General features: G+C 45.1%; 1 protein-coding gene across 1 annotated transcript in view; it reads right to left on the reverse strand.

Moving 5' to 3' along the window:
- ANXA4 (annexin A4) overlaps window positions 1–19355 on the reverse strand; it is a 124352-nt gene that overhangs the window by 104385 nt on the left and 612 nt on the right. The window lies entirely within an intron of this gene.

Here is a 19355-nt window from a genome sequence, read left to right on the forward strand (position 1 = left end):
GTGCATTTAAGTATAACTAGCAATTTTAAAAATGTAAGGAGGCCTATGCTCCTAATGTTAAAAATGCAAAAGTTGCTGTTTTTTACCTCTTTTAGTTAATACATTAAAACAGAACTTTACCCAAAAGGAGTTCTGCTCTTCCTTCTCTTCCCCTCTCCTCCTTCACATTTGGCACTTTGTTTTTAGAGTTCAGCCCCCTCATTCCCCCGCAGCCTTCTGGGATACGTCATAGGTCCCAGAAAGCTGCAGGACCGTTCAGATAGTGCGGCTCATGCATGCGCAGTGAGTAGCCAGCTGTGAATCTAAAAACAGTCACAGCAGGATGCCAACAGTTAGTGCTGGGGGCCGAAGCCCACTGAAGAAACCGGTCCGGTGAAGGGATCACTGGTTCCTGGGACAGGAGAGTGTCCTATTAATAAAAGTCAATAGCTACAGTTCTTGCAGTTGCTGATTTTTACATTTTCAAAAAAAAAAAATTAGTTAAAGCGGAACTTAGGTAATTTTTTCAACTTGCCATCTATTAAATCCTCTACCCTTGTTTTAACTTTGGCTAGTAAACCATTTTTTTTCTGCCAGTAAATACCTTATACAGCCCACTTCCTGTTCTTGCCTAGGCTTATAACATCATGCACAGCCCTCTCTCTCACTCTCATGATAGTTTGCCACCAAGGAAGGGGGGGGGGGGGGGGGGGGGGAGAAGAGTCATAAGAGGGCCAATGAGAGCTGCAGAGCTGGAGGTGTGCCTCTGTGTAAATCCAGGAACTGGACAGGCAGCGGCATCCGCTGACCACAGTTAAAATGATTGCAGCCAGACTTGGTGGAGGGAGATTTCTGCAGAAATTTTGGCAAGTCCAGAATCACAGTATATATAAAATAATATGCAAAGATGTTTTTATTACAAAGTATGTGAGCAGACTGTGACACACCCCTTCCGCCCCCCCCCAGTTAGGACGTGTAGTGCGACTTGTGCATGCGCAGTAGGGAACTGGAAAGTGAAGCCGCAACGCTTCACTTCCTGATTTCCTCACCGAGGATGGCGGCAGCAGCTGCTGAGCGATTGATCGGCTTCGGCTGCCGACATCGCTGGACCCTGGGACAGGTAAGTGTCCATTTATTAAAAGTCAGCAGCTGCAGTCCATCGGACTTTTCCGTTGGAAATTTCCGACACACAAAGTTTGAGAGCAGGAGCTAAAATTTTCCGACAACAAAATCCGATCATTTAAATTCCGATCATGTGTAGACAATTCCGACGGACAAAGTGCCACGCCTGCTCAGAATAAATTACGAGATGAAAGATATTGGCTACTGACCGTTTATAGTCCCATCGTACGTGTTCTACGTCACCGCGTTCAGAACGATCTGATTTTCTGACAACTTTGTCCGACCGTGTGTATGCTAGACAAGTTTGGCTCAAAATCCGTCTGAAAAAATCTGATGGATTTTGTCATCGGGAAGGCCGACCATGTGTACGGGGCATTAGTCTGAACTCACCTGAGTGATCCCACCAAGAAGCTGTCACTGTACTTGGCCAAATAGAAGAGGTCAAATCACTCCTGGCACCACAGCCACAAGTATACACATCCCGTGTATGTGAGTGGATTGGGGGGGGGGGGGGGGTAGGCAATGCCTCAGCTGACCATGCCTGAGCTCATCTTTACTGACAAATATGAGCATTTCAGGTGTCCCAACATATGATATGCTCATGTTTGTTCCAGGTCAGTGATTTAACAAGTATTGAAGTAGGGATAAGCCATGAAGCATGCACTTTTCAGAACAAGTCAGCAATGGCAGCTTCCAAAGGAGATATGAGAAAACACAGAAAACCACAATACACCCCATTAAAGTACAATAACAGCAAACATGGACAGTTTTTGTATGTGTCCTTTCTTTCCAGTTATCATACAAGTGGCAATCCTAGGCTGGGCCCAATCCATTAAATATTGGAATTGGATGAACTTACTGTATAGTTGTACCCATGAAAGAATATGTTAGCTACCACTTCTGGCAAAGGTCGGTGCCAGAATCACAACATTGTAGGAATCTTTTATTGTATTATTGGACGAAAAGTCAATTGTGTGTATGCTGCACCCAACTATTCATCAATACAGTGCTCTTGGTGGCCAGTGCCAAGGCCTGGATCCTGTCCCATGGGGTTGAATGTGCCAAGACTTGTCTTTAAAGAAAGGTTGATTTTTGCTCAGGATCTTAAAAGTGGTTGGGGTTATGGGCAGGAACTCTGATGGTGAACTAAGCCACGACATCTATGACCCAACCAGGGGAAGCTGGGAAGGTTCATGACCAATGAGCAGGACATGTTTTCTGTTCTGATAATATCAGATAGTCATTTGTGAGAATTCACCACACAGCCAACATTGAGTTTGGTGTCAGAGATTCTATTGTTAGCCCCCATTTAAACCTGAGCGTAGCGTTTTCAGGCGGAAAATAGCACGATTTTACCGCAATTTTGTTGTGTTTTTGCTGCATTTTTACAGCGTTTTGCCATGATTTTGTGCAGGGCAAAAGGTCACCAATGTAAAAGAAGAAAAACACCCAAAATAAAAAAAAAAAGGTTCCAGAACTTGTTTGCGCTTCAGGCGTTTTGTAGTTTCTGGCTTCATGCGTTTGGGAGTGGGGATATGAACCATCTCCATAGGGAATAACAGATTTTTTCCCCTCCAGCGTTTTGTAGCTTCAGGCTTCAAGCTACAGAACACTCAGGTGTGAATGGGGCCTTAGAGACCTAAAACCTTTATGACACACTGTTGCTTAAAGCGTAACTCTACTTTTGTTGAGAAAAAACTTTACCGCCCCCCCCCGGGTGATCTATGTACATTGCAAGGATTATAACAACCTTTGTTGCAGATTCCTACCTTGTTGCAGAAACCCCTGTGTTTGTCTGTGCCTTTGTGCACAGTTGGTCTAATGGGAGTCGTTTCATAATTACCAGTCGGCTGTGGCAGCTTTAGAGCACTAATTAAGAAAGCTGTTGGGCCTCTATCCCTTTAGACGTGTTCCTATTGGAAATAGCTCAACAAAAATGACATTTTTGTTGCAGGGGATGCCTTAGGCAGACTTCTGGGAAAATTGGTGAGCCAATCACACAAGCAGGAAATTATTTTTCTGGGGAGTGGTCAGTACACATTCTGTTTTCAGAACAACTCCATGTAGCCATATTGCATTGCATTTATAGAAAATTACAGCAGTTGCAGATTGAAAATGAAAGGTAATTTTTAATAACATTCAATTACAACATGACTTGCAATTGTACACGCTATATATTTTTTTTTTTCCTTGTTTGCCATTTTTTTCCCCCACGAAAGTGGAGTTACCCTTTAAGGGATCATTCACAGCAGAAGGTGCACATTTTGCTTAGTATAACACACACCCTGGTATCCAGTGTATAGTAGTGGTATGATGACTTGTGTAAACGCTTTATTTTTTAACCCTTTTTAAAAGGTCACAAAATTACATTGTGATCAATTTTATGCAGTGTGTTGCGAAGTGGTGCAGTGCGTTCAACAGGCTCCACTCCCAACAATGGATCCTGTCCTACTTTTTCCTTCCCCACCAACATAGGGCATTGCTGGAAACTGAAACAATAGGATAATAAGATGGCTGTGTTGAGCAATACTGGCCAGCTCACATGGTGTGAGTGGGCCCTAATGTTCAGCAATGCATTCTCAATCAAAAAGCAGAAACAAATACAAAGCTATTCATGTAACAAGTATATTATAAAATTTAAATTTGCAAGCCAGTGCTGCACATTTTTTGACAGAAGAACAGAGATTCTTAAAAAATGTAGGGAACACAGACCTCTAAGCTCCTGATCCTTTAAGTGAGAACACGTGAGCAATAAATGTCGTCTAACCAGTATTTTATGTTTACCACCACCCCTCATAATCCTGTTCATCCAGAATATTAGCCAGGACCCACAGTTCCTGAAACTCGATGAAGCTTCTGAAAAGTGCAGTTTAAACATAACAGCCATGTTATCAGTAAACATTATCTGGACTGCTTAACAACAGACTACAGTCTTAACATGCCAGCTTATAAGTAAACCATGATGGTTTTTGGTCAATTGTATTTATTTTTAAAGTTGAATGTTTTAGACCCCTTTCACACTGCGGCGGTGCAGGCATTAGCGCTAAAGCGCAGCTAGTTTTAGTGGTGCTTTACCGCTGTTATAGCGACGCTATTCGGTCGCTAATGGGGCGCTTTTAACCCCTGCTAGCGGACAAGGAAAGGGTTAATAGTGCCCTTGCAGGTGCTTTGGCAGTGATGCCCATTTATTTCAATGGGCAGGGGCAATGCCCCAAAGATGCTGCCTGCAGGACTTTTTTTCCATCCTGCAAGCGCACCGTCCCAGTGTGAAAGCACGTAGACTTTCACACTGGGGTGGCTTGAGAGATGCTTTTCACAGGTGCTATTATTCGTGCTAAGACACCTGAAAAGTGCCTCAGTGTAAATGGGGGTCTTAGAACTGAAAGCGGGAGTCCACCGGGACTCCGCGTTTTTTTTTTTTTTTTAAAGCCAGCAGCTACCAATACTGCAGCTGCTGGCTTTTAAAATAGTGACACTTACCTGTCCAGCGCGCCCGCGATGTCGGCACCCGAAGCCGATCGCTAGGTCGTCTGTCGGGTCCTGCCGCCGCCATCTTGGGTATGGGAATCAGGAAATGGAGCCTTTCGGCTTCATTTCCCGGTTCCCTACTGCGCATGCGCGAGCCGCGCTGCGCAATGAGGACGGTCCCCGCTGCCTCTGGGAGCTGTGTGTTTCCCAGCAGGCAGCGGGGCACTTGCTGAAGGGGGCGGACGCTTGCGGAAAGGGGCGTAACGTACGCCCCTTTCCGCAGAGAGCTAGCCCGGAAGTGGGTGCAGTTACCTGGATTATCCAGGTAACTGCACCCCCCTGAAAGGTGCCAATTGTGGCGCCGGAGGGGGGGAGGAATCCGATGAGCGGAAGGTCCATTTTAGGGTGGACCTCCGCTTGAAGTTCTGTGTCATTTTTTTAAATTATTTATATTTAAAAATGTGTTTTAAAAATAAGCATTAAAAACCAGGGAGCACCTATGATACAGGATTCCCAGAGCATTATGGGGTTTCTAAAGAGAGCACTATAGGAGTTGTGTGACAGTTTGCTTCCTTTTTACAGGGCCTTGAAAAAGTATTCATAACTCTTGAAATTTTCCACAATCAAAAACACAAATGTATTTTATGGGGATTCTATGTGATAGACCAACACAAAGTGGTACAAAATTGTGAAGTGGAAGGAAAACGATACACGTTTGTCAAAAATGTTTACAAATAAATATATGAAAAGTGTGATGTGTATTTGTAATCAATACTTTGTAGAACCACCTTGTACTGCAATTACAGCTGCAAGTCTTTTTGGGGATGTCTCTACCAGCTTTGCACATCTAGAGAGTGAAATGTTTGCCCATTCTTCTTTGTAAAATAGCTCAAGCTCTAGCAGATTGGATGGAGAGCAACTGTGAACAGCAATTTAAGTCTTGCCACAGATTCTCAATTGGATTTAGGCCGGGAATTTGACTGGGCCATTCCAACACATGAATATGCTTTGATCTAAAACCATTCCATTGTAGCTCTGGCTGTATGGTTTGGGTCGTTGTCCTGCTGAAAGGTGAACCTCCACCCCAGTCTCAAGTCTTTTGCAGACTCTAACATGTTTTCTCCAAATGCCCCAAACACACTTTCAGATTTTCTGCTGATTTTTTTCCTTCAGGTTTACCAAAACCATGTAGCGCAAGGGCCTGCCTGATTGCATACAACTTGAAACTCCTAAGGTTTGACCTCAAATTATATGGTTTTGGTAAATTTGAAGGAAAAACTCAGCAGAAAAAATGATAGTGTGTATGGGGCTTAAGATTGCCCTGTATTTGGCTCCATCCATTTTTCCATCAACTCTGACCAGTTTTCCTGTCCCTGCTGAAGAAAAGCATCCCCAAAACATGATGCTGCCACCAACATGTTTCATGGTGGGGATGATGTGTTCAAAGTGATGTGCAGTGTTAGTTTTCTGCCAAACATAGCATTTAGCCTTTAGGCCAAAAAGTTACATTTTGGTCTCATTTGACCAGAGCACTTTCTTCCACATGTTTGCTGTGTCCCCCACATGGCTTCTCGCAAACTGCAAGCAGGATTGCTTATGGCTTTCTTTCAATAAAAGCTTTCATCTTGCCACAGTTTCAAAAGATCAGGATTTGTGGAGTGGACGACTAATAGTTGTCCCGTGGACAGATTTTTCTACCTTAGCTGTGGCTCTCTGCAGCTCCTCCAGAGTTACCATGGGCCTCTTGGCTACTTCTCTGATTAATTCTCTCCTTGCTGGTCAGTTTAGGTGGACGGCCATGTCTTGGTAGGTTTGTAGTTGTGCCATACTCTTTCCATTTTCAGATGATGGATTGAACAGTGCTCCGTGAGATGTTAAAAGCTTGGGATATTGTTTTGCTAACCTAACCCTGCTTTAAACTTCTCCACAACTTTGTCCCTGACCCGTCGGTGTGTTCTTTGGCCTCCATGATGCTGTTTGCTCACTAAGGTTCTCATAGTGAGCAAACAGCTGTATTTATACTAAGATTAAAATTACAGGTGGAATCTATTTACTAATTAGGTGACTTCTGAAGACAATTGGTTCAACTAGATCTTAGTTAGGAGCATCAGAGTAAAGGGGGCTGAATACAAATGCATGGAACACTTTTCACATATTTATTTGTAAAAAAAAATTGAAAACCATTTATCATTTTCCTTCCAGTTCACAATTATGTACCACTTTGTGATCCCATCACATAAACTCCCAATAAAATCCATTTACGTTTTTGGTTGTAACATGACAAAATATAGAAAATGCCAAGGGGTATGAATACTTTTTCAAAGCACTCTAATTAGAGGTCCTTCACAGTTGTGCATTTGCAGTAAAATTAATTTTTGCCATACATGACTGCATGCATTTATCTACCTTTGTTTTAAATGTACAATTTGCATTGTGCAAAAGTGAGGCAAAAACAGATTAGGGATTATACATTGGCAAATATTGAATGTGCATTTACCGTTCATTTCAGTGGTGCTGCTTAGCATGCATAAGTGCAAAAAATGCTACAAAATGTTTTGTATACAAGATCTAATAAAAGCTCAGTTCCAGGCAAAATTCCTTATGTGAGACAGAGGCAGCTGGTGCTCAAAATTAGGGAGGCGCAAACGAAATGAAAACTTCTGAAATAAAATAATCGATTGCAGCCACTTGTGTCCATCAGATGTAGCCACTGTGCCCATCAAATGTAGCCACTGTGTCCCCCCGGTGGCATTTAACCACACCCCCCTGCCCATTGTCTGACTGGTACTTACCCCATCTTTTTTTTGCTAATATAAGTTTTATTCAGAATTTTCATATAGGGTAGAGTCCCCAAACAAGAAAGTACAACATAGACAGTGAATACTTACCCCATCTTGATGGTGGGTCAGGCAGCAGCTGACTATGGCGAGCTGTGGGACGGGCAGCGGGTTAGGAAGCGGCGAGCTGAGGGTCAGGCGGTGGCTCCTGTGTCCTCAATGCTTTCCTCTAGGCATCTCTTTTTTCCTCCTGCTAGGTATCCAATAGGACCGCCTGTCCTTTCAGCTAAGCACGTGATGGGTATCAGACCCGCGCTTCCTGATTGGTGGAAAGGCGGTTTAGTGTTAGAAAAACAAAATATTCATTTGCTTTTCTAACACATCTGAATGGCCTCTGAGGACAATGCTCTGTGCCATGAGTTCACCCTATTTTGAAGCCTATTAAAGCCTATCCATTACTCGTATAGGCGTGATAGAGGGGGCGGCACCCATGCGCCCTTATTGGATGGGCCGCCACTGAATTTTTGTGAGATAAAGTGAAGGACAGTGAGAAACTTTTTCAGAATTGTATTTTTTGTTTTCCTTTTACTTCTTACCCACTGCACACTAGGAAAGGCAACAAGGGTAGTTCTTGCCGTTTGTTGTATTCCTCATCTCTTCCTATGACAGTAACATGTCTGTGTTAGGCTGCTTTCACACAAGTTACTTCACGCAGATTGCTTTTTAGGGCGGCAGTAAATCCTGCCACTAGTGTGAATGGAGCCTTAGGCACCTAGAGAGGACATGAGAAAACTTTATACAACAGGAACACAGCCAACATTACAAACCTAACATAACCTTCTCCCACCATTGTCCTAAACTAAAAAGAAAAAAGTTTTCAAAAGTGATGTTGGGCATAGAGAAAAAAAAAACCTCATTGATTAACATTAAAGGATAACAAACAAGTGTCAAAATCCAGGTACTATGTGATAAAAACGTAAACAAACATTTTCCCTTACCTTACTTGACTGAACAACTACACCTTCATTTGTATCTCACACGTTCCCCTCCCAGACACTGCAGCTCACAGTGGGAGGGTTTTAGTAACAGAGGTATGCCTCTCAATACAGAAAGTAGTAGGCAGGCCTAAGTGTGGTCAGGTGATGATTGACATACTACAAGCTTCTGAATCAGCAGTGACAATGCTGATAGCCACACCCCCTGCAACATCTTATCCCACTGAAGTGCAAGAAGGCACAGCCTACATGGGAGTGGCAACTCTGCTCTGAATTCAGGAGCTGTGCAGCATCATTTCTGCACCATTATATGGAAAACTTCAAAAAGGTGGAATTCATTGACAGGATCAACAGGTATATATGAGATTTTGCAGAGGGACTAAGGCTCCATTTACACCTAAGTGTATAGTTTTACTGGCGTTTTTTTAAGCTTTTTTTGCAGCTTTTTACCAGCTTTTTAATGCTACAACAAGCCTCTGATGTGTGTAGTGTGCATTACAGGGAGTTATAGTACCAGAGAAGTTATTGCAATGGAAATGCTAGGTCCACTTTAACACATTATGACCACTATATGTATAAATGTGGCAGCGGGGCAGGTGGACATTAACGCCTACACCTGTATATGCATCACTATGTAGTTCTAGATCGTCCTACATCAACTCTCCCAGAACTGAGATGGCACTGCCTCCAGAAACTCATGATCACATACTGAGGACCAGGCTCCTGATGATGTCAGCATTGTGCAGCCAATCACAGTGCAGAAAGATCGTGAGCCCCTCTTACTGCCCTAAGGTATCAGAGCAGGCCCCTTTCACATGTGCGGATCCGTATTCAGCCATCTGCTTACTCAGCAGGGATCGCTGCTGAGCCGGCGGATGACAAGTCTGTCTCTGCACACTGTCAGATCTCCACTCTCCTCTATGGGGGGGGGAAATCGGATGATTATGGACCGCCTGTCCGTTTTCATCCAATCCAATCTGCCAGACAGATGGAAAATGGGGTTTCAATCCGTCTGGATTTTGCAGAGTCGGAAGCTCTGGCTGCAGTCAGCATAAGGAACTTCATTTATATTATTCTGATAAAATAACTACATCGGGAGACTATGTTTACTATGGGCATTGTAGTCTGGATAATGATTAATGATATATACAATTCGATTCAATTCCAAAGCGCTAAGGCTCATTCAAACTTCACAATGCATAGCATAAAATGCTTGTGCGCTTGTTCTGTGGTTCTGGTGTGATTCTGGTGTGAATGAGCCCTCAAAGTGTACCAAAAGGCAAAACATTTTATTTGTTTTAGATAAAGTGGAGAGGGAACACCTCCCGGGTATTTATTGCTGTCTGTGCCCCCATTAGGGAAATTCACTCTCTGTATTTGTCATATCTACTGTTGTCAGCGAGAGTGAAAGTGAAAGAAAATCCCAAATTTTGGGTTGTCATCAGAATAGGAAGGGAGGAGGAAAATCATCCTATACGGACATTAGTACTGGTGACAACCAGGCATTCCCTCAGTTTGAAGGGGGTTCCCCTCACTTCTTACTTTCTCACACCTGTTTTGGCAATGGAACAAGGAGTGAAGGGAAATCTCTACAAAAAGGAACAAAAAAAAATTGACCAGCATTCTAACCCTCTTTCTATCCACAAAAATTTCAAAAATGCCTTAAGTTTTACTTTTCTACTGCAATATATTGTAAGGGAAAGACGATATGAAATATTGGCATAAGTCTAACCTGTGAAGACCAATATGTAAGATCAAACATACAATAAACTTCCCAACGATAACAGCAAATAAAATGTTTGTTCAGCAATTATTTATTTTATGACATCACTAAAATATCTGCACAGGCAATACAAGAGGAAATCCAAAGTTACAAACCACGGATCGTTATAGGAAAAAACTTCACCGGGGGTGAGCCATAACGGAGCTACAAATACAGCAAGCCATAATGGAGCCAGCAATACAGCAAGCCAAGCAAGCCGTGATGGAGGCGGCAATAGAGCAAGCCGCGATGGAGGCGGCAATACAGCAAGCCGCGATGGAGGCGGCAATACAGCAAGCCGCGATGGAGCCGGCAATACAGCAAGCCGCGATGGAGCCGGCAATACAGCAAGCCGCGATGGAGCCGGCAATACAGCAAGCCGCGATGGAGCCGGCAATACAGCAAGCCGCGATGGAGCCGGCAATACAGCAAGCCGCGATGGAGCCGGCAATACAGCAAGCCGCGATGGAGCCGGCAATAGAGCAAGCCGCGATGGAGCCGGCAATAGAGCAAGCCGCGATGGAGCCGGCAATAGAGCAAGCCGCGATGGAGGCAGCAATAGAGCAAGCCACAATGGAGGCAGCAATAGAGCAAGCCTTGATGGAGGCAGCAATAGAGCAAGCCGTGATGGAGGCAGCAATAGAGCAAGCCACATGTCTGCTACCAACTACTGAGTTTACTTCATTATATAATACTTAGAGCATTATGGCTAAAATCTTCCAGCCTGACTGCAATCCCACCCATCATCATCCACTAAGTGCACTGCTCCAGCCATATAGAGGGATGCAAAGCAAGGGGCATCCTAGCTGCCAAGGGCACTAGCAATCTCACACATAGTAGTGTGGTTCCTGCTAGGTCATAAGAAACAATAACTGATCAGTTCCGTGGAAGGTGTCCTTGGTGATGTGTTTTTTCTTCATGGTGGGGGGAGGTTATCTCTCATTCTATCCTAATAGTTGATTTTGGAAATTCGTTAAATTTTCTTCAGTCATGGAAATGAAAGCTGAGTTTTAGTTTCGTTGCTACAGACAACTACACATCATTAGTCATTAAAGTACTGGATGCAGTGCCCACCCAAATAGACAACGCCTTGTAGTCACTGAAAAAAAAAAAAAAATAGAAGACCTTCTCTGAATAATGACGGCACCAAGCATATGACCCCTTATGTTTGCTGTGCAGATGGGTAGACACTTGAGCAGAACCTGGATAATCGTGGCTATCACTGTATGTAGTGCAGGCTATTATAGAAGTTTTCATCATACTCAGCAGCCCTCTAGAAAAAAGGGATAAGTTGCATTGTGTGGCAGATAATTCCTGGAGTTCCACTTTAAGTGCTCCTGTCCACCTTGGGGTGTTCCACTTTTGTTTTTACTTTGTCCTTAAAATGAATTTCTTGCAAAATAAATAAACTATACAGGAAGAAAGGGACCTGCCTAATATAGTCATGGTAGAGCAGACCTAAGAACTCAACTGAAGAGATTTGTCCAGCAGAGTTCTTGAGAAATATAACAAACTGACAGTTTAAAGTTGATCTTAACCTATTATTATTATTCAGGATTTATACAGCGCCAACACTTTGCGCAGCAGTATTGCTCTCATGGCTGGTTCGAAAGAGGATAAAATATATTATCTCTAACAATATAAGTATAACCATTGATATAAGACACACAGTTTGTCTTTTGCCAGAAAATTGCTTTCAGCTGTAGTGTAAACATGTATAGCAAAGCATACATGTGGATCGATGACAGCCAACCAATCGACGTGCCTATGGATGATTGCCTGCATGTTCCACCACCCAGTTATGTTTGTGGTCAGCTAAGTACATCTGCTTTATGTTATGCAGCCTGGTTTAGTTAGTGAGTCACTGGAAGAAGATACTATGCATGGATTCTAAAGAAAAGCAGGTTTTTCATGTTCTCAGCAACACGTATGTACAAGGTGTATCCACATCCAGTAAGAATACAAATGAAATAAACATTATATTAACTATTTTGCATTGTCCACAGACCACAAAACTGCTGTCGCCCTATATCCAAGGCAATGAACTTATAATACAAGCATGATCCATCCCCACCCACTGCTGAGTGTACAGTCACCCCTCCGGGCATTCATCCTGCATTTCACACAGCCACACCTCACAACAAGGAGACAGTAACGCACAGTATCTGTATTGTTACATACATAGATTTCTATCTATGCTCTACAGCAAGGATAAGGGGATCTGTCCCGCAAGCTATTGTATTTAAGGATGGTGGGTGTGAGATGTTGGACTCATCTATCAGGGAGCACTTGTTGAACATTAGAACTGCTGAGGTTCAGTCATAAAGTACACCAACTACCAAAAAATAAAAACACACAGCAGCCTTCACTGAGAAAGAACACCAGTTGGTCGAGTCTATCATCATTTTATTTTTAGATATACTGGTAACAGAGACAGCAGGAATATATATGGTATCCACAGCCTTTTCGAGGGCCAAACAATCCCCTTTTATCAGAGCTTGGATGAAAAATAGAAAAGCTTCCTATAGGACTCTAAGCAAAAAGGCTACTGAAAAATGTTCTATATGAAATACTCAGGTGTCACAGGGTCTCAGACATGGTCAACAGGCCGATGTGTCTGGAGATGCTGACGGGAGATTGAACACGTTCATAGTGAGCTATATGGAGATCTTTTTGATCTCCTTTGTATTGCTATTGCAGTTCAAATATTCCCTCTTTAAGGGTGGCTATTGACGCTCATTATATTCTTGTTTCTTTGCTTCTTTTTTCTAACTTCGGACCTTGAATAGTCTTTCAATGCAACAGCGATTAGATCACTTTACAGCATCTCCTGATCTTTCTGTCCTTCCAAGCCTGTCTGCCGGTGTTTGATGTGACCTCACATTTTACGTACGTTTGACCATAGGATTACCTTTTTGGGACTATGGATGTATATTCACATCCGTTTTCTTTATATATTTTTTCATTACATTTTTTTTTACAGGATTGCCTTTCTGTAGGCCCCAGTACATGTGGCCTCGCCCCACGATTAAGGACAAGCCTCTCTCTATTGACTTGGGGCATATTCCCTATATATATCTTTTGATTATATGCTCTGGGCTGGAGGTATTCCCTTCATAGAGATTTACTTCAAACAGTTATGTGGGCAGGATGGTTGGATGACTCCATGCGACAGTGGGGGTTATTTACGAAAGGAAAATCCACTTTGCTCTACAAGTGCACTTGGAAGTCCAATCGTTGTAAATCTGAGGGGTACATCTGAAAGGAGGGGAAGCTCTGCTGATTTTATCATCCACTCATGTGCAAGCTAAAATACTGTTTTTTATTTTCCTTGCATGTCCCCCTCGGATTTACCACGACTGTACTTCCAAGTACACTTGTAGTACACTTGTAGAACAAAGTGGATTTTCCTTTCGTAAATAACCCCCAGTGTCTCTCTTTTAAAATGAATCTCATGAATGTGCAATTGAATAAGATGTAAGTCGCCAGCACTTTAGGCCTTTTTTGGCTATGCATTATGGGATGAATATACTAACTTACTGTTGATTATTAATATTTGAATTTTATAATTTATATATTTCCTGTTAAACCCAAATGAAGGCGACAACATTCATCTCTGAAACACGTTGGGTATAGGATCTCTGTATTATCAATTTGCATGTCTTGATTTTTCAATGTTCATGACTTTGTTTAATATTCTATATATTCTATGTATTTTTCTACAATATTATTAAAATTATTATTCTTTTCAAAGTCTGTTGGTAGTGGCTAAAAAATCCCACCCCCAGGGTTCTCTTTCTTTCTATTTTTCATGGGATGTGGCACACTTTTCAAATCTTGTGTATCAGAATTTCTTTTTCATCTATGTGAAATAAGGAGCAATGCTGGTCAAAATGGACTTGTCATAATGAATGTGTGCCTGTGGTAAATAATGGACGTGTGCTTGTGAAGCATGGCAATTTAGAAGGAATAGACCAAAATTTGATCCGATTATGGCCAGCTAACAAATTAGTTCTGGTTATCTGAAAGTACAAGTTGGGGTCAGTTAATACAACAGCACACATTCCAACTTACAAGCATACTAAAATAATAATTTTCCCATAACTAAGAACAAAATCTTTATAATATCTTAACCCAATGACATCATTGGAGAATCTTCCAATACCCACATAAAGCAAAACAGGAGATCAGTGGAGGAACTTATCAGCACTGAATGCATTTAATACAGATGTCTTCACAGCATGTCCCCTACTCATTCATTCAGTGACACAGCCCTAAATGCAGGTCCCAATAACAGAATGGGAGCTGCCATTGTTAACCTGAGTCCACCTGTGCTGAGGGAAATAACAAGAGTGCTATTGCTGACTTCTCCTGAAAATGCTAATTGTCTGGCTGTCATACTTTCTGAATGACCCAAAACGAAGGTGTGCATCAGGCTTGCTCACATCACCTTCATTTTACTTGTTGCATACTAGTTTCAGTTCAGTGACATAGTCAGAGATAGCTAGCATTCTCTAAAGTCAGCAATGGCAACCTTAGGCCGCGTACACACGGGCGGACTGTTCGCCCAACCTTGTCCGCTGAACAGTGTTTGGGCGGACAGTCCGCTCGTGTGTGGGCTTTCAGCGGACAGTTTCAGCGGACAGTTGGACGGACAAAGTCTTTCGGAAATTCCGAAAAACTGTCCGCTGAAACTGTGTTTGAGCGAACAGTCCGCCCGTGTGTGGGCTTGTCCGCTGTACTTTCGAAATGAGCGGACTGTTCCCGCTCGGAAAGTCCGCCCATTTCGAGCGCGTGTACAGGTAGGCGGGGCCCGCGAAGGAGACGTCGCGGGCTCCGCCGCCTGGAATGGGCTTAAAGGGGAACCCCAACGCCGAAAAAAATCAGCGTGGGGGTTCCCCCCAAGTCCACACCAGACCCTTGTCCGAGCACGCTACCCGGCCGGCCAGGAAAGGGGGGCGAGCGAGCGCGCCCCCCCTCCTGAGCCGTACCAGGCCGCGTGCCCTCAACATGGGGGGTGCCTTGGGGAAGGGGGGGGCCGCGCGGCCCCCCCACCCCAAAGCACCTTGTCCCCATGTTGATGAGGACAAGGGCCTCTTCCCGACAACCCTGGCCGTTGGTTGTCGGGGTCTGCGGGCGGGGGGCTTATCGGAATCCGGGAGCCCCCTTTAAGAAGGGGGCCCCCGGATACCGGCCCCCCACCCTATGTGAATGAGTATGGGGTACAATGTACCCCTACCCATTCACCTGTGAAATAAAGTACAAATAAAAACACAACACAGGGGGAAAAAATATTTTATTGCACAGCCGGGGGTCTTCCGTCTTCGGGGGTCTTCTCGCCGGACTCCTCCGCTATGTGTGTGTAGCTCTTTTGCCAGCGGAGGAGTCCGGCTTTCTTCCTCCCCGCCGCCGGCCTCTTCTCCCGACTTCGGGGGTCTTGTCCCCCTCTTCGGTTCTTCTGCCGGGCCACCGCGCCTGGTCCGGTGGCCCGGTCTTCTGTCGCCGTCTTCCGTTCTTCTGTCGCCGCCTTCGGTTCTTCTGCCGGGCCACCGCGCCTTCTTGTAGCTCTTTTACAGGCGGTGGCCCGGTCTTCTGTCGCCGTCGCCGCCTTCCGTTCGTGTTCTTCTTCTTGTTCTCCTTGTTCTTCTCCAGGCGATGTTGACACGTCGCTCCCTCCGGCCGGAATGCCAGAGCCGCCCTGCGCTGTGACTTATATAGTGACAATGGGGCGGGGTCACATGGTATATGTCACATGGGTTGATGTCACATGGTGACCCCGCCCCCTTACGATGTCATAGTCCCCATGTGACATCAACCCATGTGACCAACCCATGTGACATATACCATGTGACCCCGCCCCATTGTCACTATATAAGTCACCGCACAGCGCGTCCCCGGCATTCCGGCCGGAGAGCTCGTCGAGTCAACATCTCCAGGAGAAGAACAAGAAGAACAAGAAGAAGAACACGAACGGAAGGCGGCGACGGCGACAGAAGACCGGGCCACCGCCTGTAAAAGAGCTACAAGAAGGCGCGGTGGCCCGGCAGAAGAACCGAAGGCGGCGACAGAAGAACGGAAGACGGCGACAGAAGACCGGGCCACCGGACCAGGCGCGGTGGCCCGGCAGAAGAACCGAAGAGGGGGACAAGACCCCCGAAGTCGGGAGAAGAGGCCGGCGGCGGGGAGGAAGAAAGCCGGACTCCTCCGCTGGCAAAAGAGCTACACACACATAGCGGAGGAGTCCGGCGAGAAGACCCCCGAAGACGGAAGACCCCCGGCTGTGCAATAAAATATTTTTTCCCCCTGTGTTGTGTTTTTATTTGTACTTTATTTCACAGGTGAATGGGTAGGGGTACATTGTACCCCATACTCATTCACATAGGGTGGGGGGCCGGTATCCGGGGGCCCCCTTCTTAAAGGGGGCTCCCGGATTCCGATAAGCCCCCCGCCCGCAGACCCCGACAACCAACGGCCAGGGTTGTCGGGAAGAGGCCCTTGTCCTCATCAACATGGGGACAAGGTGCTTTGGGGTGGGGGGGCCGCGCGGCCCCCCCCTTCCCCAAGGCACCCCCCATGTTGAGGGCACGCGGCCTGGTACGGCTCAGGAGGGGGGGCGCGCTCGCTCGCCCCCCTTTCCTGGCCGGCCGGGTAGCGTGCTCGGACAAGGGTCTGGTGTGGACTTGGGGGGAACCCCCACGCCGATTTTTTTCGGCGTTGGGGTTCCCCTTTAAGCCCATTCCAGGCGGCGGAGCCCGCGACGTCTCCTTCGCGGGCCCCGCCTACCTGTACACGCGCTCGAAATGGGCGGACTTGCCTCCGCCTTACGTGGGCGAGTCCGTTCATTTCAAAAGTTGAGCGAACTGTTTGCCCAACCTTGTTCGTCAAACAGTCCGCTCGTGTGTGGGCAAGTCCGCTCATGCAAATTTTGAGCGGACTGTTTGATGAAACTGTTTGCCGAACAAGGTTGGGCGAACAGTCCGCCCGTGTGTACGCGGCCTAATTCCTAAAATATATCTTTCATTTAAAGTGATCCTTCATGTACAACATTTTTTGAACCAAGCAATACATGTTAAAAGACTCTACATACTAACCTTTCTGCCAAACAATCTTCTGATCTTTTTCTAAAGTCCACGGGAAGCTGACACTTCCAGGAGTGTCAGTCTCCTGGAACACCCCCCCCGCAGCTCTCACTGGTTCCTTCCTATGACCACCACCATCCTCTACAGAATACAACATTGATGTGGAGGTCAGCAGGAGGAACCAGTGAGAGCTGAAGGGGGTCCCGGAGAAACCACAATCCCAGAAGTGTTGGTTTCTCTGTGGATTTCAGCAGAAGGTTTCTCCGGATTGGAGCGGCACTTGGTAGCATGAGCAGAAGTAAAAGAAAATGTACTCACCTTTCTTTTACAGGTAGGATGTGGTTTTAAAAGAATTGTATACTGATGAGAGTTGCTTTAACCTGCATGCTTTATTGCGCTTACTCTGACCTTGGATTTACGACTTACTGACCCAGAATAAGTATGCATGTAAAGTGAAAGGCTTTTTCTAATTTAGTGACTCACCATGTAGTGAAGCAAAGGGGAGGAAGAAAACCACAAACTGCACCTTTAAAAAGTAAAATCAACAATGGCAGCGCCCATATTTCTTTCCTCATTGGTTCACTGATTTTGAAATATCAGACACGTTGTCGTTTTACTACAATTTGCACCATAGCCTTACCAAAAGAGTTTTTACTTAATGAATTAATGGTAGCAACCCAAAGCAACCAATCAGCATCAATTTTGTACTGGCTTGACTTGAGCAAAGTAATCCTGCATACACTCGATCGGACCTTCTTGTCGGACCAGAGTCCGTTGGACAATCCGATCGTGTGTGGGCTCCAGCGTAATTTTTCTTCCCAAAAGTCCGGCGGACCTAGACATAAGACTGGCTTCAAATTTGTCCGCTGAACTCGGCTTTTAGCGGACAATCTGTTTGCTAGTCCGACGGACTAAAACCAACGCTAGGGCAGCTATTGGCTATGAACTTCCTTATTGTACGTCATCACGTTTGAATCAGTCTGACTTTTGGAGTGATCGTGTGTGGTCAAGTCCGTTCGTTTGAAAGTCCGGCAGACCTCAGCTGCAAAGTCCGTTGGATTGTCCGCCGGACCAAGTCTGTCGAAAAGTCCAGCTGTGTGTATGCGGCACAAGTTGTGATTGGTTGTTATGGGTTTTTTCATTTTATAATTAACATTTAATTGAACTTGTGCTGAACTTGACTGGGGTCTATTTCTCTGTACCCATATCATGGTGCCCTCATGTAAGGGGGGGGTGGGGTGATTGAGTCAAAAATGCTGCTGCATACCTGGAAGTACCGCATGAAATGTTGAGAAAACAAAAAGGAAGGCAAGTATAAACAGCTGCAAGCTCACTTCACCTATTAAAGTGGTTGTATACTAATTTTTTTGACTTTTACCTACAGGAAAGACTATAATAAGGCTTACCTGTAGGTAAAAAACATATCTCCTAAACCTGTACGGTTTAGGAGATATTCCCCTCGGTATGCGCCGCTGACTGCAGCGGCGCATGCGCACAAGGGGATTCTCGGCCTGAAAATCCGGCAGTGTCCGGCCGGCCGAAATGAAATTTCCCGCGCGCATGCGTGGGAGTGACGATATCGCGGCTCCGGCCACTCACAGCGCCGGAGCCGCGATACCCGGAAGAAACGCTGAGGGAGCATGTCGGCTCCCTCGGCGTGGATCGGGCCAGATGTCGGGGCCTCGTTCTAAGGTAAGTATTTCATAATGAGCTAGTATGCGGTGCATACTAGCTCATTATGCCTTTTGCTTTGCAGGTGTAAAAAAAAAAAAAAAAAAAAAAAAAAAATAGCGGGTTTACTACCGCTTTAAGGCTCCATGCACACTGGAGCTCATAAACTGCAGAGTTTGGGCGTTTTTTTTTTTTAAAGCCCATAAACTCCACTCTATGTTAGCCTATGTGTCCATGCACACATGGACGTTTTTCAGCTTTAATGAGCAGTGGAGTTTATGGGCTTTTTTCTGAACGCCAGAAATTCGCGTTCAAAGTGCCGTTTTTCACCGCCAAAAAACGACAAACGCTCATAAACGCGCGTTAATTCGTGTTCGGCATTCTATTTTTTCAATGCATTGTGGGAGTTCGGAATGTACTGTGGGATTTTTGGAGTGTCCTCTGTGTATTTTTATTGAAAACGCTCATAAACGCTAGTACAAAACGCTGTTAAAAGCACGTT

The sequence above is a fragment of the Lithobates pipiens genome, unplaced genomic scaffold, assembly GCF_037356315.1.
Source record: "Lithobates pipiens isolate NorthernLeopardFrog02 unplaced genomic scaffold, aLitPip1_a1.2 Scaffold_8, whole genome shotgun sequence".
Classification (NCBI taxonomy): domain Eukaryota; kingdom Metazoa; phylum Chordata; class Amphibia; order Anura; family Ranidae; genus Lithobates; species Lithobates pipiens.